Source organism: Typopeltis vanoorti, chromosome 24 (assembly GCF_054136105.1).
Source record: "Typopeltis vanoorti isolate ZY-2024b chromosome 24, IOZ_Tvanoo_1.0, whole genome shotgun sequence".
In the NCBI taxonomy this organism is placed as follows: Eukaryota; Metazoa; Arthropoda; class Arachnida; order Uropygi; family Thelyphonidae; genus Typopeltis; species Typopeltis vanoorti.
This window is the reverse complement of record NC_143572.1, coordinates 21,523,607-21,549,651: the sequence shown is the minus strand read 5'-3', so window position 1 is coordinate 21,549,651 and position 26,045 is coordinate 21,523,607. Positions and strand designations below refer to the sequence as shown.

Genomic DNA, 26,045 nt, shown 5'->3' with positions numbered 1-26,045 from the left:
TACGGCATGAAAATATATTTTGAATCGTATCATTTTTGTACCAATACAGCTGTTAACGGGCAACGGTTGCCATTGGCTAACCTAAAGTTAGCCTCTAATCAGGGACAATAATTTTAACATGTAACATTAAGCAATCTGTGTTCTATATTTGTTTCAACAAATTTGAGTTTAAGCTTATTCTCTTACCTCTTAAACACCTAATAGTGCTTCTTTCTCGTTATGAATCTGGATGTAAATATGACCCGCAAGTACAAAAAAAGTTGCCAACCTCTGGTTTAAATTATTAACTAAAGAAATTAAGCTGAAAGATATCTTATCCTTGAAGTTAGCGTTGAGGATACGATACTAGATAAACAGCGTCTTCCAGTCAATATTTAATGGAAAAGACACTCATAAAAATGGGTAATGTTTGAAGCCTATTCTGAACACATACTCGATATACCTGTTTATGCAGAGAAGTAAACTTTCATATCTGAAGTGAATAAATAACTAAGTTCTGGGGGGGAAAAAATGTTAATAAGAAAATCTTCATTTGTACTAATGTTATGTGGGGTTCATCAATGCTCTTTTGATCATTTTCAATGAGTCAGTGAGAATCTGACCTTCTGATTGGAATAATCTGCAAAAGTTATTTATCGTATCAAGTGGGTGCTTATTTAATAGTCATACAAGTGTAGAAAGTAATGCAAATCTTTCGAAAGATTAATTAGAAATCGTATCCAAGGAAGGAAACCTTGCTGTGCCTTATTCGACAAGGCACTTCTCTTAACGCTACCATGAACGATGTTCGGGGTATCGTTAATCAGAAGATGTTAATCCGCCTTACTTTTTATTCATCTCATCTTCCTTTTACCCTTTTTTGCCTTGCGGTGTCGAGGGTTTATTAATCATCGGACCTCAAACCGTTCACAGGATAAGGCCCTACGCCCCGGTGTATCCTATGTCCTGTAGTGTTGAGTTCTCAAGGCCGGTTTACCTGTTTTGCGGGATGAAAAACCCCAGGATAAACTGGAGGAAAAACCCCCACTGTCCACGCCTAAGACCGGATAACTTGGCTGAGGAAGATCCTTCAGCTCCTCACGTCTCCAACGGGAATCGAACCTAGGACACTCCTTCCCCAGGCATATGGTTGCGAAGCGCACAGTCACTAAGCTAACCTCACGGGCTATTTATTATTATTATTTATAAATCGCGCAAGAGATGACTAATGTGAATTCCACTCATGAAACATTATAAACTAATCGTACATTTAGTACAATTAGTTTATAATCTTACTATAATTAGTTTAGTACATTTCGACGATTCTCTTTTGTTGGAAAGACCTGTATTCTATTCGAATCCCGTCTAGGACGCGAAGAACCTTTGAAGGACTTTTCAACTAAAGGTGAGTTAACCGGTCTCATACGGAAATGGAAGGGTTTTTTCCAGGAAATTCGGGTTTTTCATTCCGCAAAGCAGACAAACCGGCCATTGGAGAGAGAGAGAGAGAGAGAGAGAGAATATGCTAACCACTCGGCTATTCGTTCCCTTCCGCTAGTGTTCACAACTTTCATACGCAAATCTTGAGTATGAAAGTTGTGAACTTTCATACTCAAGATTTGCAATACAGAAAGTCTTGCATATCCACCATGAAATATAATAAATTAGATAATTAAAATAATACTAGTTTTATCAGTCGTTTGGCGATCTTAGAGCCTCAGGCAAGCTTCTGGATAACCCCGAACAACATAAATAAACTGTATAAATCTTATTTATTCTGAAATTTGCAGTTTCGCAACCTAATGACTAAACCTGAAAATGATAGAAAAATACTCTAAGCCTTTTCCTCCCCTTTCAAAATCCTATCACTGCGACTTAGGAATCTAACAAAAATTCTTCACAAATAAGACCCAAAGAAGTCTTGTTTCTGAGTTCCAAAAATCGACTTAGCCACTCTGTTCACTTCTTTCAAAATCCTTTAAGTGTTTTCGAGAAAATATTTATCTTATCGAATCAATGTTCCTTCTTAGAAGGAAGCTTTCTCTAACTAAATCATCAGGTGCAACGTTGTAAACATAAACACGCTACAGACGTTTCAACCATTGCTTGTTCAAAATGAACAGATTCATGCTTAACAGGATGCTCTGTAGACTTTAATTAGAGGATTTTCCCAATAAGCTTCTTTAAGTACGCATCCACAGTTCAAGAGTTTTTGGAATAAGGTATTACTCATTGAAATCGGATTAGAAACATAGGATGCTTTCAATGAAATTAGAGGATTAATAGTAAATAGCACTAAACTTGGTGCCCTTAGTGACTTCTCACATGCAAAGAGATAATTTTAAGATACATTATTAATGCAGTATATCGATGCTTAGTTTGGCATGTTTCCAACGTAAACAATAATTTAAAAAAATATATGGAAAAGTCCTTTATGAAAAATCTAAATAGCAGAAATAATTCAAAATGTTAAGCCTAATACGTTTGTAACTGAGGACAAACGAACACGCCACAGTAGATGATAATAAATGGTACTACCTATTAAGCACTATTGGATGTAATATTTCTTGTGTTTAATATCGTTAATGGAGGACAGCAATTTAGTGCAGTCCCCAAAGTGTTAACTGAAATAGAGTTAGCTGTTTACCATAAGTCATATTACGCAGATATCGTTGTGAATAATTCATGAAAATGAGTTGGAAGGTAGCCGTAATATATTTCTACTTCGGTCCGTTGGCGATGCTAACAAAGGCTGAACGAATATGATTTGTTTTGATATTACTAACGGTGCTATATTAAGCACCGCTTTTTTTTTCTCCATGCATATGTGTGAGTGTAGACAAACCCTATTTTTGTACAGTATTTATTTCCTCATTTATTTACGTTTTTTTTTTAATTGATTGTTTTTTAAAAAATCTAATCATCTGTTAAAGTGGAAGGGGGGAAAAAGTGCCATTAAAATATGTTTTAAGAGTAGAACTTGTTTAGTTTGATATTCCCAATTTAGTTTCGCATTTCGTTACTTGAAGTGGTTGGTGTTATTTTTAAACCAGAAAGCAAACGACAGCTGAAGCTTTTCAATATAATGACATGAAGTGCTTCAATATACATGTAACAAATCGAATAGGCGGAACACTTGTAGGGTTTGACCAAATGGATCTAAGAGCTTAAACAGATGTCAGTTGTCGCAGTTAATAGTTACATTATGTTTGATTTAGTTACTCGCTATTAATGTAATCTAATTAGTATTAACACAAGACGCGATAAACATTTTATTAAGAATAAATATTTCGCTACGTAAGTGAAATATTTATTCTTACAATATGGTATTTTCATGTAATGACGATATTTGTTTCGTTCTTTAAAAAAACATTGTAACTTTAAAGAACATTTCTAAATGTGACAAGCAGTTCATTAATAAAACTCAATAGTCTATAATTTTGCGTTCACAAACTATTAATTCAAAATGTTTTTGTTTGTTATTTCTTGCTTAGCAAAATGAGTAAAATTTGGCTAGAAATAGAAACATTTTAGTGATAAAAATGCCTCAAAACGATACAAAGTAATAACTTGTTGAATTTTGTGGCTGGATGGATGGATCTCAATCGCTTTATGAAATTCATAATATTACAGCTGCTCAACTTTGGTTTCATTCGGACCACTCTTAGTGGACAAATGATGATAAATGAATCGAAAGGTTACAAAATTATATCCCAAAGACAAAAAATAAATAAATAAATAAAAATAAAATCTACAACTGTGTTTTAGAAATTGGAAGGAGCGAATATGTATCGGGGATGAGGAAGCGAAGTAATTTCCAAATAAAACTTAATAATTTGCGAATAATAAAAAAAAATAAATCACAGCGTGTAGCAGTACTATACAAGGCCACAGCTAAAGCTTGCAGCATATGTGTGTGTGATATTTTATTTTAACGAGTGCCATTAAATATATTTAAATCAAAATTTCCGTTTGTCAAAGAATATAGAAACGGAAATCCAAAACTTGCGAAAAACTGTGCATGCATAAATTAAATACCACAAACTGCGTGTTGCAAATATTCCTTTGGAAGGCTTTCATGCAGCAGGATCATTGTTATATATATATATATATAACCTTCTTTATATATTTGTAAATTTTAATGCGATCCCATCCACAAAAGACTGTAAAGATGATAGGTGGGCTGAAAATCAAGTAATTCGTAATCTACTTCTAGACACAAACATGTTTTTTTATGTCACTTCAGGCCTCCAATTAGCAGAATCGTGGTCACACAGAAGGCAACAAATCATTTGCCATCTACATATGTATATTAGTCTTTCAATGATTATATAACTAGAAATGCGTAATATATTAATTTTTACTCATTAATCTTTATTGCATATCTTAATACTTTTTTGCGATGGCATTTGTGCAAATTATTTATATTTAACAGAAAAAGAGAAGGGGATATAATCCAAGTGTTTCTATATAAATTTTGAAAAGTAGATCTTCATTAAACCAAAAACGGCTCTACGCTTAGTTCTTGTGATAATACAATGATGTTAACAAGAATTCTATTATGAAGCCCATTTTAGGTGAGTATCGCAAAATGAGTAAGCACCTGGTTGAATTTGCTTTGTCTGTCCGAACGTGTGCAAGTTATTCCAAGAATTCGACTGAATAGATTATACTTAAATGGTATTTGGAATCCGCACAAAAATTTGTCCACCTATTCCATTCCAATGTTTTTTTTTTTTTTTTCCCCGATCAGACCATTTTTAACCGCACAAAGTGACAAATCACGTCGAAATTATATTTTAAAGTTAATTATATATTGCAATAACTCCATCCTGGCCAGATAAACCTTATCTCTATTATGGAGTCGTTTCAATTTTGGTTTCAAACTCTTAAGTTTTAGACGTAATATAATAATAATATTATTATTATTATTATTACCACCCCAAGACCTCACGGAGTCAAAGACTCATCTGGTAGGCAAAGCAAAATTCTTTGTCTAATTACAGTGCGATAATATTTGTTATAATTAAAACACCACCACACTACAAAATGGAAATATTGAAAATTTAATTCTGAACAATTAACTTCAATTTTGAATTAAGTTAAATTTTATTGGATGTGAATTATAAGTCTTCTAAGCCTAAAGTAAGCCTCTCACATTGAGCTTTTAACTCCAGGGGTATTTTTTGTTTATTTGTTTTATTTAGCGCCTCCGTAGCGCAATTGGAAGAACGACGGTACATTGCGCCCTTCGATTGGAACAGGCCTAAGTTCGATTCTCGTCGCGACGGGAGGAATCTTTATCTGGACAATTTCAATCGAAGGTGAGTTAGCCGATCTCATACGGAGGTAGCAGGGTTTTTTGTCCCGGAAACTCAGGTTTTTCATCCCGCATACAGACAAATTGTTCCTTCAGAACACACGCAATTTACAGACAAAAAAATACTAGTTGTTGTGGTGGTGGAGGTGGGCGGTAGATGGCGTTGATGGAGATGATTCGTAGTAGAGGTTCGGTGTAATGGTTGAGACAGTTGAAGATGTCCTCCCGCGATGAGTCTTCGGACTCCTTGGAGGTCAGGAATAATAATAATAATAATAATAATTATGCTTTGTAAATTTTTTTATTATTATCATATATTTACAGATATATAATTAAAACAGTTGTACAGTACTTCATTTTTTTGTTCACAACAGAGATTCACTAAAAAAAATGTCGAATAAATTTTACATATAAAGCACGTGATTTCGCGTGTTGGTGACGAATTCGTACATGACCTTATTCCTTTTTCCCCTTCAACATGAATTGACTCTTCTTGGCAATCTGCCAGCAAGGGATCTGGCACTGTGGTCGAACAGTACCTACTAAAAGATTCTTTAATTAGTTATTCCATTTTATGAATAATAATAATACCATATAATTATTTTCTTCGCGCTTTTATTGGAACTGATTCAAAACCGTAATAATAATAACAATAGCAACTTTCTCTCTAGAATTTAAATCAAATTTTAAGAAATATGCTATTTCGGATCTATTAAATTTCGTTTGTATTGGGCAAAATTAGGAAAAACAAAATAATGTCCAGAGTGCCAAAAATGGCTCTGGGATGCAGTAAGACATTTCTCAGTGTAAAGAAGTGGCAAAACATTTGTGAAAAATTATTTTGGAAACCAAAAATGAATGCTTTTTATTATAGAATTATATAATAGTAATTATATAGTACTGTATTAATATATATTATAGAATACTAAGTTATTCGAATGAAACCCGCATCGAACAAGTTTCGATTTACAGGCTTGTGTTATTAATAATTCTGACTTGCACAGGCCGAAAATGAATATTGAATTCCCTCAAACCGCCACAAGGTGGGAAACGTTGCATTATTTAGAAGGGTTGCTTATTAATCAGCTCACCCTTCCAGCGGTTATATTTAAATGCTTCAGTCCCTACTAGGAGCCAGGGCTCCAGCCCATTACACATCCACCACCAAACTTCATAGTTAGTATGATAAACTTGGGCACAAGGGCGTTCCCCAGGCATCCCTTACACCGTACGCTTGTTTATTCGATCGCAACACATAGTAAAGGGTGATTCGTCATGCCATATCCCTAACTCTCAGCGCCATAACAGGCTAATGCCAGTGAAGTCCACGCTTTTGATAGATTTGAAAATTTAAGCCTGTTATATTATATATTTATTATTATATTTATATTTATTATATGTTATATTATAGTATATATTTGTCCCTATTATATAACTACAATAGGGACAAATTATAACACGTATGCATATATAAATATTCTTTCTCTCATATAAATAGATTTGCGTCGTCTCTTTCGCTATTGAGAGACAAAATGGTCGCGTCAGGATATGTAATTCACAGTTTTTTCGCTCTTTCTTTTCCACACGAATTAGTCTTGAAACACCATACATAGATTGTCTGCAGTTAGCTTTATAAAAAGCTCCATTAACTATTATCGTCACAGAACTACAGGCAGTTGATCTCGTGAGCAGTTCTCCTATACTCCCTTCCCCCCCCTCCCAAGCAAAAAAGCTTGTTCATACTAATGGACAAGAATGCACACTTCTGAAAACACTGTGCTACCGTACCCATGAGATGGCGACTTCCACGCTTAACTGGAGATAGAACATCGACCATGTTATTGTCACTCTACCAGCAATGGCACCTGTGACGAAATTTTCCTTTACGTGACTATATATCATTATCCGAGAAAAAGGATAGCGAGGTAGAAAACAAAAAATTCCAGAGATCGTTTTATAGGCGTATATCTCGTTGATATATATACTCAAATAGTTATTGTAATCTAAGAGGCGTGAATCTACAGTATATTGCAGGAATAATATTGATCTTTCTCTTTAATGTTTTTAATGCATATTTGGTGAAAAAACATTTTCTTGTAAAATAAGTGTACATTTACGCCTCCGCTGTTAAAGGTATATATTGTGTGTGTTCAGTGAATAGGAAAACTGAAATTCCTATTCATTGAACACACACACACACACACACACACACACACATGCGTGCTCGCTAGAGAGAGAACATTAAATTAGTATTCAAGTCTGCCGCACAAAGTACGAGGCCATTATTACAATCATTATCATGTAAAGCTTTGTTTGCCAGACGATCAATGTTGCTTATTTTTACATTTATTTTTGTTGGAAAGAAAAGCTGATGTTTTGTATTTAGTAGATTGGCAATAACATATCCAATGTTTTCAGAAAAAAAAAAAAAGACACAGATTACATAAAGTGCACTTTGTTTTTAGGTTTTCCGACATGTATACTTCAATATGAAAAGCATCTAAATGTTATTATGTTTTTGTATTCATGTAATCAGTTTTTATTTATTTTCTATTACTATTGGTATATTTTTGTTTGTTCACCAGACGTCGGTCGTTCTGATAACTGTAAAAGAAATTCGAATTCCTTCCCTCCATCTGGTTTGGTAGTGAAATGACATTTTCAGTACATTTCTGCATTTTTGAATATAGTTTAAAATGATATGATATTCAAATAATGTTTAAAACCTCACGAGAGTATTAAAAACAACAACAGTAATTATTTATTTGTATGATGATATAATGGCCGTGAGGCCCCTTTTACGGGGAAGCACGGCACCATCTCAATCCCCCCAAACTTTATCCGGGCTCGGGACCTGCATAGCTGACAAATCAGGCCTATGGCTGGTCTTAAGTATTCCTGACTGCAATCCGTGTGTTCACGGGGCCGGTTTTCCCCGGTCTCCCCAGATTATCTGGGAGTTTTCTCTCCCAGATAATCTGGGAGAGAGAAAAGTTTTCTCTCCCAGATAATCTGGAGAGAAAAACCCTGCTGTCCACGCCCAAGATCGGCTAACTTGGCTATGCCTGAGAAAGATCCTTAAGCTTCTCACGTCGGCAATGGGAATCGAACCCAGGACATTCCTTTCTGAGGCATATGGTTGCGAAGCGCATAACCACTAGGCTAACCTCGCGGACAACAACAATGTTCCAGAGCAGCAAAAGAAAGAAAAAAAGTTCCGTGACATGGTTGCCAACCTCCTTCTAGGGGATAACACTTAAAGAAAAATAAATTTTACATTTCGGAGTTTTTTTGGATCTCTGCTTCACGGTATTTTATTTTTAAAATATTATAAATATTTATAACAAATATAAAACCTTTATCAGATGCACTACTAAAAGGCGAATATATGGACGCTTGGGCAGCGCTCATGTCTTTTAAGTAGTGCAAGCTAAGGCAACTCGGGGATGCTGAGGACTGTATTCTCGTAAGTTCTCAGGTCAACTTACGAAACTTCCATAGTTTTTACAAACATTCGGCTTTGAAATAATGTTGGATCTAATATCCACTTTGCCTATGTCATTTTATTTTTCTTTTCTTTTACATTATTATTATTATCTACTTACCAAACTGTTATATGGCATCGCACTAAAGACCAGCAGTAATAAACGAGTATTCAAATAATCATCGGAATTTATTAAAAACAAAACAGACTAACTAATTAATGTAACCGAGAAACAAGGCATAAAGCAACAGCAGGATTAGTTGTCTTCGTCGAAAACCTGACTCGTGCAGAACTCGGGCATTCCACCAATCACATTGCTAGTCCTAATACAACGCTATGTCATACACGCGCTGCATTGTAAATTTATTTCAATTATTCTGTCACTGATACCGTTAGCCGAGTCGTATAAAGCCTAGTGAATGTAATATCGTTTAGTTTTTTTTTTTTTTTAATTCTATTGATTAGTTTTTTTTTTTTTTGAATTGTGGTGAAGTATGGCGAAGTCAAGTAAGGGGTAAAGGAGGAAATCGAGATATTTAAAGGTAAGCTTTCTTCGTTTTGTGACTACGGGATCTCTTTTTGCTGGTAGATTATCGATTTGATATGTGTCCTAAGACTTTTAAACTTTAATTTTTGATAATTGATAGACATAGACATGGAAAAACTGATAGACGAGACAAAAATTGAGGACGTTTATCAGGAATTTATCCGCTTGGGTGAGATGCTTAGTAGTAAGTGGCCGGGAAAAGTAAAACTCTTTGACACGTTCCCCCCTCCCCCCAAATTGTCACAGATGACAGTCTGGATACAGAGAGCAGTTCACGAATTAGAGAATTGGTACAAAAAATGGCGTATTGCAATCAACCCAGCAAAAAAATCTGCAACACTTTTCACCAGACGTAAAGCAGAACCGAACACAAAGCATGCAAATATTTGGAAAAGTCATCCCTTGGCACAACTCTACCAAGTATCTAGGAGTTCATCTGGATAAGCGCCTAAATTTCAAGACCCACATAAATAGTGTCTCCACCAAAGCAAGTCAGACTATTGCACAGCTATATTCACTTTTGAATAGGAACAGCTTCCTAAACATAAACAACAAAATTCTCCTCTACAAATCAGTGATAGTAAGACCTCAGATAACTTACGCCTCACCAATTTGGGGACACACATCTAAACAGAACATCCTCAGATTACAAACGATCCAAAACAAATGCCTGAAAATGGCATTTAATGGCCCTTGGATCATCAGAAACCTGCAATTACATCAAGAAGCCAGCCTTCCAGATATCAAAACCTCCATGACAGGCATTGCAGAAAAATTCTTCACACTCACAGATAATCACCCAAATCAACTAATTCGACAGGCAGCGGACTACAAACCCTCAGATCGTTTCAAATATAAAAAATCGAAATCCGCCATCGCTAGAGAAAGCTAATACACCTTATAATGCTCACAATGAGCTGGTAAATTACCCACAATAATCCCCTCGTACTCAAGCTACAATCAGATGAAGAGTCAAGGACTCGGTCCATCACCCAAAGAAGTTCCAAGTTTCGTTTAGTTTTTTTACCTCTGAAGTATACTATAATGCACACTAAACTAGTAGGGATTAAAACTAAAAAAAATTGGTAAATACATATACGGTATCTATATATACTAGGGGCTCCTCTCCCCCCCCTGACGCCTACGGCTTCCCCCCTGGTTCCGGACTGGTAGGCCGGTTTTCCTTGAATTCTGATGACTCGAATTTTGAAGACTCGAAAGGGGTTCCTCTCTCTGGCGCCTACGGCGTCCCCCCCCCCTGAATTCTGGACTGGTAGGCCGATTCTCCTTGAATTCTGATGACTCGAATTTTGAAAACTCGAAAGGGGGTTCCTCCCCCTGGCGAACATGCCCCCCCCCCCGAGTTCCAGACTAGTAGGCCGGTTCTCCTTGAATTCTGATGACTCGAGACTCAGGGTAGCCCCTGAGTTTCAAATAACTTGACAAAAAAAGTGATACAAAAACATTACAAAAAAAGGCTTATCATCATTTTATATTATAGAGTATATATATATATATATATATGAACATATCCCAACCCCGAGTTAATAGTACTAATCATATATATATATATATATATATATATATGAAAACCAGTGGCTCACCCAGGATTTAATCTTGGGAGGGGGGGGAGTTGAACGCATAAAAATATTTTTAATGCAATGAATTTGCATTAAAAATATTTTTATCGTTCAACTAAAATTCGTTAAATTTCATTCATTCAATAAAATTCATTAGGTGATTATAAAAGTTTATTTAAAGAATAAAATCCAGTTTCTTTTATTTTTACAAAGCTCTTGAATTATTTCAGTCGTGGTTACATTAATCTCTCTCTATGTGTATATATATATATAGCAAAGCCAGTCCGTTCAATCGTGATTGTGTCATGGTATATCTTAAATAGGTTTTTAAAAGGCGTAAGTTAGAAAATGACTTTTCACTGACGCATGTTGTTACCGGAAGCGTTGCAAATTTTGTAGTATAAGAAATTTGCAATTTCTTATACCACAACATGAATTCGGCGTTCAAAATTGCTGAATTTGTATAAGGCTAAATAAAGATATTATAAATCTTAAAAGATATTAATATTATAATATTATAAACAACAAGAACGTCCTGTCTTTTAGGGATATTGAAGAAATTGTGTACCGTTTCAATTATGCCAATGAATTTCTTATTTGTCACAGATATAGTATTTCCAAGTGCCAAATTCAAACTATGTGATGCACAATGAACATATAAAGCTTGTCGATATTATTATTACATAACACCTCCAGGTAGTCCAAAGACACATCGAGGAAGGGCACCTACTCTACAGCTCTCCTTCACCAACCACAACTACAATCATCATCATCCACACCAACGCTATCTACCTCCGACCACTACCACTAGTATTTTCACAGACAATCACAAACATCCATGCCCACTGCGGGATTCGAACTCCCAGCCTTTTGGCTGGAAAGTCTACCAACCAGGCCGGATATATAGATAAAAAATTAAATTTTAATTCTTAGTAAATAAATAAATAATATGATATAATTATGTCACTATTTACTTTTAATGAGATGGTTCAGCTTCTCGGCCTCTGCAGAGTTGCTGGATATTTGGCTCAATATTGGTCAACTTCAGTCGAAAATCGACACACACACACACACACACACACACACACACACACACACACACACACACACACACACACACACACACACACACACTAAGACGAATTCTGTATTTTGTTTTTATTTGAAGGAGCGATGAAAATCGTTTCTCGCAAAGATATGTTGTAGAAAACTGCATGATGATTTTCGACTTCTTCAAATAATTCGAGAAATTCACTTCTCACTGAAGGCGAGATCCAGAATCGAGCAAACCACGATCACGGAATTGCATTTTAAGCCCACTGTCACTTGAAAGCTCAATTAGCTGCTCTTTTTTCGATAACGAAAGGTCGTTCTCGTGGCTGCAAGCCTGAAATGGATCGCAAACCCACAGAAATTTCTTATAAAAAGTTATTCGGAAAATGTTTCCAAATTCTGTTTCAGAGTTTTGAGGTGGACACAAACCCTTTCCCAGTGGTTAAGTTCTAAACTAATAAGTTTCGGGGCCCTATACAAAATAACCAATTGTATTTACCTTTTGAATGCTATCCGGGGAAGCTCCAAACCTCTCCGTCCCTTTCATCACGCGTTCGTAATCAGGCTTATCCTTATAAGGACTGGCTTAAAAGGGCGAAGCAAGAATGCTTTTCATCTTCCCCGTTATCTGGAGAGGACAGTGTAGGGATAAGGTATTATTGAGTTATTAAAGCTCTGATCATGGCAGGAGGGTAACAGCAATAGCCGAGCCTCAGTTAGAACTTCACTGGCTACAGCATTGCCATCCATTATCCTCCAAGGGTATTAATCACCGCATCTCACGGTCGATTTACTGTTGATATTGACTTTATGTACACATTCAAAACTGTAAACAATTGTTGAATAATAACACAATAATATAGGCATAATTACCGTAAAGGGAGAAAAGTCTCAAAACAGACAAATGTTCTTACAAAATAACCAATTGTATTTACCTTTGAATGTGATCCACTGGTCGCGTGTCCACCAAGTCAGCAAATCTTTCCTTTCGTTTAGCGTATTAATATTATCGCATCGCAACTGACGGGAATTCTGTGTTTCTGTGGATTCGTTAAAGACCTCTTTTTTCTTCAGAAACTACACACAAACTGTCATTACAAACTCGTTTTGTATTATCACTGTCATCCGAGATATTTTTCCGTTTAAAGGAGGTACCAATGTACTTATCCATAATTGAAACCGTACTTACTCACCTATAACTCTCATCCCTGATTTTACTTTTCGAGAAAAAAAATTAAAATGTTTCGCAAATTCCGAAAAATATATAAATACTAGAGTTAACTCACAACACATTTTGTCTAAGTATCACTTAGCACTTCTGAAGATATATTGAGCCTTGGTTGAAGGAGGAAAACCTTCAACAATAAAAATCAATAAACAACAAACAGTTGGTTGAAATGTGGACAACACATGTTCCCTTCAAATCTGACAAAACAGCAAGGGAAGGTGGAAGCAATAAAACCATATTGTTTTTCACTTCACCCCTCTTTTATTACTCGTTATTCTGCCGCTATTTTTTTTTTAAGTATTCATTTTATTTTAATAATGTTTATTTTCTTATTCAGTTTTAATTTATTTGTTTGGATAATTAAAATATATAGATTTGTTTGGTTAATTTAAGCCTGTGGACCACCTGTCCCATCGTCGCGGACCATAGGTTGAGAAACACTGCTATAGGGTTCTCTCACCTTATGTAACCCCTAATTTATAAGTAGTATAGAAATAGAAGAGATGACACAACATAAATAAAAAATGAATTTTAATTAGGAAAAGTATTTTGGAAAATTTTCTAGTGTTTTTTTAACCTTTTCTTTTTTTTTTGGGGGGGGGGGGGCGTCCCTTCCTGGGTGCGCCACTGATATACACACACCGGACTTGTTCTCGTCACAGAACAAGTCTCGCTCACCTTCCCGAAAGCTACAGACCCATAAGCCTATTGTCCAGCCTCGGAAAAGTGACAGAGAAAGTGATCCTCTCAAGATTCCAAGCAGAAACAGATAAGTTAGGAATTTTGCCTAATGAACAGTTCGGCTTCCGTAGGGCCCATAGTACAGCTCAACAAGTGCACCGGCTGGTAGAAATCATTACTAAAGGTTTCAACTGGAAACTCAATACAGCTACCATCTTCATCGACGCAGAGAAGGCGTTTTTGACAAAGTATGGCATCAAGGTCTTCTCTACAAACTGATAAAATTTAACTTTCCAGTCAGGTTAATAAAAATAATACATTCTTACCTGAAAGACAGATATATGCAGGTCAGGGTAGGCGAAACGGTTTCGACCAGACGCAGGATCTCGGCAGGCGTATCTCAGGGATCTCTTCTGACACCTCTCCTGTTTTCAATCTATATAGCAGACATCCCTCTGGACCCAAGAACAACATTCACTTCATTATATGCAGATGATACTGCACTGATGGCAAGATCACTGAGCCCAAAACTGGCAACTAAAAGACTACAAACTAGCATATACACTTTAGAAAAGTGGATGGCAGACTGAAGGATCCAAATTAACCCCCAGAAAAGCTCAGCTATATTGTTTACTAGAAAGAAAATCCATACCATGGAGGATATTTATTTATTGCGAGTAAAGATTCCATGGCAGACTAAAGTTAAATATCTTGGAGTGATTCTTGATAGTAAACTCCTATTCAGCAAACATATTAGTTACATTACCTCAAAGACATCCAACGTCTTAGCACAGCTCTACCCTATGATCAACAGACAAAGTAAACCGGACACGCAAACAAAATTAACAATTTACAAGATGGTAATTCGACCGGTTATCACTTACGCTTCCCCAGCATGGAGCCACACCGCAAATTCAAACATTCTAAAACTTCAGAGATTACAGAATAAGTGCCTTAGGATGATTCTGGATGCCCCTTGGTTTATAAGAAACACCCAGATCCATAGAAGTTAATATCTCTTATATCTCTTCCTTTCTCATAAATCTAGCTAAGAAGTTCTTTACCAAGACAAGTAACCATCCAAACCCGTAAATCAAGGAAGCCTCGGAATATAATGAAGCAGAAAGTTACAAATATAAAAGACCAAAGTCTATCTTAAGTTCAGCTGAACACAGCTAACTTCACTGTTCTCAAAGGGCGAGCATATAGCTCACAAACACTCCATTCAAAGTTCTTTCATTACAAGACAAAGGGGAATATGAAAAACAATTTTGCTTCACCCATCTAGCCAGAAATGTTAATGTTAATATTTCGTCACAGAAGTCTCCGAAGTTAAGGACACTTAACCACTTGAATATTCCAAAGTTTAACGCCGACTTAACTAGGTGAGAATTCTATACATTTCGGTAACACAAAAAACATAAGAATGTTTTACTAACAGCGATAACTCTTATTATGCTGGAACATAGTATTATCTTGTCAAAAGATTAAATACGATTTTTTTTAAAAACATTTATTGAACAATAATAAATATATTCTGACTCGAATGAATTAGCATAGTTTTATTAATAAATACTACCTGGCACAACCAGTTGATCACTGTCGCGAAAATGCCTATCAAAGAAACCGCATTTAACCATTCACAGCTGCTTTGGAGTGGCTGTTGTCTTTTTTTATTTATTTTATAAATATTACTGTCCGATATTAATAGACCTGCGATTACCTGGAAAACCTGATTGGTCTTTGGTTGGCACGCATGATTATGTAAACTATATAAATGATTTCGGGTCGTCTGCGTGTTTAATATATATATAAATGATTTCGCGTCGTCTGCGTGTTTAATATTTAATATATAAGTATTAAAAATAAGTGCCGAATATCAACATCATTTTTAATGGAAAAATTAGGGGGTTGGAAGTAGCAGTAAAGAACCTCAGCTTCCTCCAAATGTTCTTTCTGAAATCTTGGTCCAATGAATATAGTAATTAAATATTTAATAAATGTTATAAGGAAATACGAAATTCTAGCCAGTAAAGTTTGTTTCGTAATGAAAACAAAATAAAAAATAATAACAATCGCTGTGGAAAATAAAGATAGTCCAATAGGCGGGAAAAGCTTATACTGGTTATTCTAAAGTTTTGGCTGTTGACCACATTAAAATAGTTTAATCCTTTTAATCATTATGAAATTAGTCGCACTCCATAAACACATAAAATATAAGAATTTTAATCATCACTGTTACTTTTTGAGAAATATTAAAAAAGTTACATATTACCTGATTATTATTACATATTACTTTATTATTATTATTTAATAAATTTATGTTTTATTAATTTATTAAATAATTAAATTTATTATTCTTACTTAATTATTATTATTATTTAATAAATTTATGTTTTATTAATTTATTAAATAATTAAATTTATTATTCTTACTTAATTATTATTATTATTTAATAAATTTATATTTATTAAATTATGACTTTATTATTATTTTGTGCATTTTATACACAATAACAGGGTTATTTGGACAAAACTTGAGTAAGCCTCCTACACGGGAGTATGTTGCTAAAAAAAAATCTTCTGTGATACTGCTACCATCCATCGATCAAGTTAAAGCAGTGACGCGGCTTGTAAAAGTTCCATGTCTGGGGATCTCTAGAACAGGATCCCGTAGCAAACACAAATAAAATATTTAAAAAATGTTATTGGTGAAAAATGGAAGTAAACCATTAATTATAAACAATCTTAAATAAATGTATAATATAATAAATAAATATTTCTCAATTGCTTACAGAATTTTCATTCTCCTAATATTTGCCAGTTTCATGCCTCCCCTACAAAACCGCAGTCCGTCCGGTTAAAGCAGTTTAGAAGTGGTCTCCTGAAATTTTATTTATTGATGTTTATCACTTCTGATTATTTCGAAGCTTTTAACGAAAAATAAATAAACAAATTTATTTATTTATTTATGTTCATTAAGAACAACTTAAAGAGATTTCTGCTATACGGACATAAACTAAGTGATTTTTTTTTTTTTTATCTAATAAATATTTCTTGGTATGAATTTAGATACGTATGAAGAATTCTTATCTTTCTTTCTTTCTTCCTTCCTCTTTACTTATGTCCTACAACTTTTCCGAAGACATCGAAACGTCTTCTTTATTACTAAGATCTTTATTTTTCAGTCTAGTAGTCATTTATTTGATCGTAAACTCGTGATTACATTGCTCCCATATCTCGAACTAATCCAGTTGAATACTTTTTTCCTCCTTTTCGCCATCGTGATTGTTTTCGCGTGAGTGCTCATTCAAACTGTTTTGTCGCCCAACGCATACACCCAGAGACATGCTTTAAAGGTAATGGAACAATAAGGTATAGAATTTAGAGAACAATAGTGCAAGTATGCACTTCGCACAAAAGTAATTCACGCAAGCATAATACGCTGCTTTGTTACAACTTAGATACCAGGACAAGAACAGCGAGGCGGAATCATACATGTATACTGTAAATGTGCGAGATATTTCAACCCATAATATACAAAGTTACCACATGCCTAACTATTCACGTATTCAGTTCGTTTTTTTTTTGTTTGTTTTATCCTTAAAAACTAAGTTTAGAACAAGTATTTAACGTCCATATTTGTAAAATAGATAAATAAAGAATAACGAAATATCACGTAAATTTTAAACGCGTTTCTGTTACCTACCCTGTCTATCTTTCCTAAGAATTAATAACTGTCATACATAATTATCTGAAAGATAAATTATAGAATTAGCGCCTTACGCAGGAAAAATCTAATAAAATAATTTGCAAAACACAGTAAACTTTTTTTTTTACTTACTCTCATTATAATGTGATCAAAATGTTTTCAGCTGCATTTTCTTGTAACGAGATTTTAATCTGAGATTCTCAGGTCGATTAAATAATTGGTTTCTTTTAGTTTATAACTAAAATCATGCTTCCCCCCCCTTTTTTTTATATTAGACAAGTTTTGATTTTTATCATCGCCATTTATTATTTATTTAAATAGTCTCAAGATGTGTACAGAATACAGAACAACAAATTGTGCTTTCGATAAAATTATTATTATTATTACATGGCACCTAGATTGGGCCCAAGGCCACAACAGTATACGATCTACCATCTGCACTGCACTATATATCTTTTACAACTGTCTGCAGTACGTCATCTGCTTACCCACTACATATAGCATATTTGTGCTCTAGGCATGTGACTATTTTGTACACATATTCTTATATTTAACGATCAGCTTCTAAAGATAATTATATTCGCTTGATGAACCAGGCGAATATAATTTATAATAACAATGTCCTGATTAACTGGGTGATAGAAATCTTGAGTGCATCTTCCTATAAAGTGTAAGTTGTGAAAAACTGAAAACATAATAGTCATATTGTCCTGTTGCCAAAGCTGGTTTATAAATTATTAGATTATTTTTCAATAGTGAACTTTTTATACATTAATATGTATTATTCATAATCACATCATTCACAAAGCACAGCTAATACCGAGGTCAAAGGGGGGGAACTAGAGAATAACTTCTTCTAAATGCATTATATACAATTTAGCAAATTCGGAAATGGTGACTTCATGACGAAGTCCAAAAAGCTGAATCCCATCATTGGATAACTTTTATTTTAAAATATCATGGTTTGTAAAGGAATAGCAGTAAATAGTGAGGTGATATTGAAGCTTACCCCCCCCCCCCCGTGGAACTAGAAATAAAATCAGCTGTGTTCTTTATGTGGAATGAATAATTACTAATCAGGATGTATTTCTTAGATCTTCAACAACGTCAAAAAAAAAAAAAAAAAAAGTTTTCTGTGCCAAATTTGGTTGAAATTGGTTAAATGACGCAACCCGTGGAGATATCTGTGAAGGCGGAATTTAGAGAGAAAACGAGAGCGACGCCTTTTGGGCGTTTTTTGGTATTTTCAGAATGCTAATTTTTTATTATTAATTAGAAACAACGCAGATAATATTCAGCTTAGAATCAGTGTTAAAGCAGGTCGAAATTTCTCCTTAATGATTTTTTTATTGTCACGTCGAGACTTGGCAATAAAAACAGAAAAATAATAATATATTATAAAGATAATACCTGGTATCACTAGCATGTTATGTACGATCAGCAACATTATTGTGTTGTTGCGTGCATTTAGGAGACGAGAAATCCGATGAGAGTGTTAATTCCCTCTCCCTGCCCTTTGACTTTATTTTATTTATTTATTTTTAAAAGGTAATTGTACCCATTTGATAAAGTGCAGCGATTTTATATTTTTTTAACTTTTAACGTTTAAGTTGTTTTTTTTTAAATAAACATTGGGAATCAATATAAATATTCAAAAGAAGTTAAAATTTTTAAAATCAGATATTTTCATTTTTATGAAAAAAAAAGGGATTATTGTATGATCAGTTGCCATATTTAATCATAAGATACAAATTAAGAAATAAAACGAACATTTGAAAAAAAAAAAAAATAATGTCCAAGCGGAAAAATGAGAAGACCATCAAGCATGCCACCGACTTCCCTGCCCTCTTTCGCTCTTATCAACATGATCAACATTATACCGCTTGCCCTTTTCTAATACTGCTGCCCTTCAGTTCAGCACCCCTAAGCCTGTTTGCCTGCCTGGTTTGCCCACTGACGCTTATTGGAGGAAGCCTGCCCATTCGTGTTCTGAGATCCGTTTACTTGTGCGTGAGGAAATACAGGAACTTCTCCACAGAGGTGGGAGCGGGCCGTGAATTTCATCGGGTCATGAGCTCGGGACTCGGGACTGCTTTCATGTTGCAATCAAGGGGAGAGAGAGAGAGAGAGAGAGAGAAATCATTATTAGCATAACGTTCGTGTTAATACAAATAATTTATTATATATCAGGTTATGCTTAGATTATTTGAATCTGAACGTAACTTTCGTTGGGCACTCTCCCGAAAGATAAATAACAGATGAACCACCGGAGATAGAATTCCTGTCCAACCAACCAAACCAGGCATCTACACTAAGGTCAGAGGAACATCAGCTGGACACAAAGGATCGGAGATAGGTCTTTTGGAGCGAGGAATCCAGGTTCTTTTTTTTTTTTTTTTTTTTTTCATAGGATGTGAACCATAGTCCGGAGAGTGCTTTCCTATCACCACTTCTTAAGTTTCTTGAGAGCAATAAAGCAAGGGCTGAATAATATATTGTTGTTAACCAAGTACACTTCTTTATATTAACCATTTACCTTGTGTGCAATAAGCACTTCCACCAGAATAACGCACCATGTATTGTCCAAAAATGCCACGAGATCATGACTTTACCTTAATGGATTGATCCTCCTACTCACTGCACCAGTACTATTTGAGCATCTTTAGAATGTGATTGAATGGAAAGTTCGTGATAGGGACATTAGTTATGACAGCTGGGGTTTTGATCTTGAGTCATTCGTGACATGCTGAATTTTTTTCTTGTACCGCATTGGCCCACTTGTTAGAGAACCATGGCTTGGATAGTGGTACACCGGAAATTTCAGTGGAATGAGGGATGGTCTTCCTTCATTTTTGTGAGAATGATTTCTGTTATTTTGTCTGAGCTGGTGTGTGGATCAGGTGAACAGAAGCAACAGTCAAGGCATGGAAAGGAGGAGTATAAGTCACGGAGGTCATCCCATTTGACACTCTTGTAGAGCCAAAGGACACGAGAAAGAATTATTGGCTGAAAGTTGTGCTGTGTGCCAAGGAGACTCGTGTAAGAGTGTAGTCTGATTACCAAGAGAATTTGACATTCACAGTGTATTTGGAAGGAGAACAGTTAACAAGAGGTCGGGGACACATTGATGAGGGTTATTTGGTATTCTAGAAGGAAGACTGACTGTTATAATGGCAAATATTCCGGCATCCCTGCCGGGATATTTATCATTATAACATATGGATATTTATTATAACATAAATTATAACATATGGATATTTAATCAGTAGAACTGGAGAAGGGAAGCCAGTTAGTTGTCGATATTTAAGCCCTCTCCCCAAGGGTACTTCGACTGCAGAAAATTGAGCTTTAGAAGTAGATAGTTGAAGAGGTCAGTGTAAAGAAATTTTGAGCCAAAATAGAGGTTTGCCAATCTCTGACCTGGGATGTTAGCTGTTCTGAATGTATAAGTGCAGCACTTGTGGCAGAAGGAATGTTGTAATGTGTACGTTGGCTAGTTGAGATGGATAGTAGTTGTGGAGATTGCCAGTTGAGGTTTTGTTGAAATAGTAAGTCTGGGTTTGGATGACTATAGATGGTAGTGTACATCATTTATATTGCTGTTTAGGCCACGAATGTTGGTGAAATCCATAGAACTTGTTGCTCGGGGAATAGCAGGAGCTGTATTTAGTTTTTTTGTTTTTTCATTAAATAGATTTTTTCCTTCGAAAATCAACAAAATACAGTTTGTATGTGAAAAATAAGTTTTAATGCTCATGGGATAATTTTCAGTTCATTTTATCATTTACAAATATGTAATAATGATAAGTTTAAATAAAGCATTTAATATTTTTTTTATTCTGAAGTTAAAGTTGCGAGAGTACCTGTACACCCTCGGAGAATGAAAAATCTCTAACAACTATATGGTAACTAAGAGACGCGTGTATTCCAATTCTGTGGAATTCGAGAATCTTAAAATGCAAATTATTATACAGGAAGTTTACTATCCACATTCCTTTTTAACTCCATGAATTCTTTCATAAACAAACAGAATGTTTTAAAATATCAAAATAATTATATCTCTAAAAATTATTATTATTATTATTATATGGTCACTTGCACGGAGTCTGTAGAACCTGGACCATATTTTGCTTTGAACCCGTTCCCCGACAGAATAACTGACAAGCAACTCATTCCAATCTCACTGCTCTCCAAGCAAAAAATCTACTCCTCATGCCCTTACCAGTTATACTCTTACTTAACTTCCAGGGATAACCCTTAGTTTTACTGTAACATTGCTACCCCAACTTACTACTGAAAAATTTCCTCTATATCACTCCTGTGTTGTGTTTTTCCCTCAACCTAGTAGTTAGTTGGGGTAGCAATGCTACTCTACTAGGGAATTATTATAGAACAGTATGGTTTTCTGTTGCCTCCCTTGTCCGATGTTTGTAGATATCTGTATTCACAAGGACCGGTTTGCCTGTTTTGAGGGACGAAGAACCCTCAAGAAAAACACCATACACCTCTATATGAGACTGGCTAATTCACCTTTGAATAGCTCTGATGAAGATTCTTCGTGTCATAGATGGGATTCAAACTCGTGTCTTTCTGAAACGAACTGAGCTATGGAGGATCTATATCACGCCTATAGAAGTTCATTTTAAGTGTATGTCTGTCTGTAATATCCTCATTTTCCTTCTGTCACAAATCTTCAATCTATCCTCATAAGAATTATTCCATAGCCTTGCCGCCATCTTGGTTACTCGTCTCACTTCGCATTCCCAAATCTGCACAGTAGTCCAGATGGGGCTATATTAGATCTTTATAAAGATGTATAATAATCTTTCTTATCTCTGCTTTAGTTTTTTCTTCATAACCAGGTAATCTGTGAGCTGTTTAGCTACTTCTGAACTTTATCATTATTACTATCAACTCACAGTCCAGTATATACTCACTATTAACTCTTATTCCAGTTATGTGAATTTGACTGTATATTTTTACATTAGAATATTTAGGATGATTTCAAAGGTGAAATTGGCTTTGATTTCACCTCTGAAATCAAAGCCAATTTCTTTTTATATATTTGAAAATACGTAACACTATTGAAGAATGTGTTTAATTAATTTGTATCTCTGAAGCGTAGTTGCTAGTAACACACACACACACACACACACACACACACACACTGTTTCTTCTCTGTTGATAAGAGTTTGGCAACGCAGTTTAATTTAATTCATGTAGTGTATGAAATAAGAAACTATTTTCCCCCCTCTGTTTATGTATAGACAGAATTAATGTGAATTTCCCTCTATACCATGCTATATGCTTTACCAGTGGAATCTTTTCACAGTTATTAATACGCATTTACTATCAGTAAATGTAATATATTAATAATAAAGTAGTCGTACTTTGAAAGGTTGAGCAATGACTCACTAATGTCTGTGGTAGAAACTCTCACGACCTTTCGTTTATTATTATTATTTTAATAATAATATACTAATATAATAGTAGTTTATTAAAATATAGTTGAGATTGAACCTCGTAATATTTATCTATTGCAGAACTATCATTGTATTTAATCTCGCCCTTCTGTAACTGCTAAAATGTATTGTAGATATTAGAGAATTCTGTACCCGTACTATTATAGACAGAACATTGTATACATATATAATAATAATTGTACAATGTGTATAATAATATAATATAATATATATATATACATACTTTTTTTGTTCTTTATATATATATATATATACAGTATACATATATACTGTATATACATGTATATATATATATATATATACATGTATATATATATATATATGCGCGTGTATTGTCATATAGAATGTTTTTTGTGCCATACATGAAAAGTGGCAGCATAGCAAAACGTTTCCGTCTTTGTGCGCAAAACGGAAACGCTCCTTTTGCTTTAGTTTTCTTTTGGCAGAGTAATTATCTCTCAACTACACGTTTTGCTGTTCAGGATTCTAAACAACTATCACGTGACTATACGCATACCGAAGTTGTTAGGTTGGTCGACGTTACAAGTCCGCCATTGTAGTCTTCAGCTTTGCCATGTATTTCTGAGCAACTGGCAATCAGTCACGCCGCCTTGCTGAATTTATCGGGCAGGCCTCGCTCTCCTCGTACTGGTAGTCACGTGAGTCGACTAGCTCGCGGGAGACCAGTTCCCACACAAAGGAACTCGGGTGGTAACAGGCCAGAGTTGCAGTAAAGAAGCGTGGCCACGCCACTAGGTGGAATAGGGAAGGGTGTGCAACCAACCGTTCTGTACTTTGTACGTTGGGACATACTCGGAGCTAGTCTGTCTTTGCATGGATGTATAAGTTCTCCGACTGCCGTTTGCGATGTGCCATAGAGTGCATTTTGGGTATTTTCTAACATTTTAAGTTTGTTCATACATGCAAGAGACGTCCTATGCTTACGAGAAATATCTTTGTGATAGGAGCTTTATGATATGTCGTTGTTACCTGGAAGTTTACCTAGCACCCTATTCCTAAGCCTAACTCACGGGATTAACCATGGCCGTAAACCTTTATTTACGTGGATGCCTTGCAGAGGAAGATATCTATTGTGCTCTTGGTCATACGAAGTAAAAAGGAATACTATGTGTTTTTAAAGTTTGTATTTTACTTTTAGAAGCTTTTTTTTTAGGGTATCTCAGGTTTATTCTCATCAAACGGGTTATGGTTCGGTGCCTTCTGTTACTCATTGCTTCCTACGTCAGCATAAGTGAATGATAGACGCCGGATCATCATGTGTTGAAACTATTTCATTAAGAAGCTGACTGAAGGATAGACAACCGTATTATGAAGTAAGGTTAGTATTCGCTGTGAAATTGGAATTGAATTGAGATATTTATTAAAACTGGCATGGTGTTTCTAAAACAATAATGTGCACTTAATTTTTAAGACGTTATTATTATTATTTTTATGTTTTCTGAAAGTGCAATGATTAAAATTAAATATCTTTATATATAATTTATTTATATAAATTATTTTTAAATATCGTTAAATATAATTTATACAAACAATTTATATAAATTGTTTCAGAATTAAGTTTTTAGCTTTTCTTGTTTTCGTTTACAAAAATTTCGAATAGATTTATTACAGGAAGGAAAACAATATTTTGGGTTACATTATATATATAGTTAAATCACATTCGTAATGTAAGGGGAACACCCAGTCAGTTAATTTTGATTTGGTGTGGCATCGCTTAATTTAAAATTTCACAGTAGCTTTGGTAGCCACCTTTTTAGGGTAGCTGGATTATTTTTGAGACCTTTTCTTGAGTATATTGAATCGAAATAATCTGAAATGATTTAAAATCGCATTAAAATAATAATAACAATAATAGAATACTACTACGAATACTAATACTCATATAGAAAGACCAGTTAATAATTTTATTGATAGAGATCTATTCCTGCTTTGTAATTTGCCTGTTAATGAAGCAAGTTGTCTAGCAGAAGTTTCACTTTTTCTTCTTTCATGCTTTTTTTTTGTTGTTGTTGTTATTAACATATATACTTTTAGCTGAAAAATATGATTCGTTAATTTAGCAATAGAAATTATTCATGATTTTTTTTAAAATTAACGTTTCTCTTTGAAACATGAAATTTGTTTTTTAAGTTCCTGCTTCTAATTACTAATAATAATGCGATTATATTTTATCCTGCATATAAAGTAACATTTCCGAAAAAAAAAAATCTTTAAACACATAACGACTGTGAATGAATAAAACGCAAACGATACTTTTTAGGCTTAATCTCAATTTTTACGCGTTTCATGGGACCGGGGATTATAATAATTATGATTATTATAAAAGGTACTTGGAGCTGATATTAATATATTAAGCAGTGGTGTAGTTATAGCTTTTGTCGCCCTCGGCGGTCCCTGAGTTTGCCCCCCCCCCTCTCAATACATACCAAAAATACTATAACAAGTCAAAACGACGTGTAGGGAAATAAATTAAAACAGTATGTTTATTTTTGAAGTAAAACTTTAATTTCAACATTCTAAAATGTTATATTTCTTGCTTTTCTGTTAGCAAAATCGTCGATGACATTGGCGAAGTCTATTTTATAGTAATGCAAGTAATTCTTAATCCGTTTTATTTAGAAAAACTCCTCTCACAACTAGCAACACTTACAGCAATCGTGAGGAAAATTTGCAGTATTATTACAATATTTGGAAATGAGTTCTCTAGACTGTATTTTAGAATTAACTGCAAAAGTTCAAAAAGTGCCGCCCCCTAGCTACGCCTCTGTATTCAAGGCTATTTTTAGGCCTACCGCAATAAGTTTTGACAACACCATGGAGATGTTGATAATGATAAAATACACAGTGCTAGTATTTGGTTAATGATAGTAATACTTCCACTAATAATAATATTTCATTAATATATTTGTTTACTTCACTAAACGTGGTTCCCTAGCCATCGTATCTGTTGTGTCGAAT

General features: G+C 34.6%; 1 protein-coding gene across 3 annotated transcripts in view; it reads left to right on the top strand.

Moving 5' to 3' along the window:
- LOC150092989 (uncharacterized) overlaps positions 1-26,045 on the top strand; it is a 162,181-nt gene that overhangs the window by 17,438 nt on the left and 118,698 nt on the right. Inside the window, exon 1 of one of the 3 annotated variants that reach the window (XM_090414117.1) lies at positions 23,717-24,405. The exons of 1 other annotated variant lie outside the window; for it this stretch is intronic. The gene's annotated coding sequence lies outside the window, so the exon portion shown is untranslated. Of the gene's footprint in view, positions 1-23,716; positions 24,406-26,045 lie in introns of those variants that run through there. One more of the 3 variants, XR_016550454.1, reaches the window with a different exon arrangement.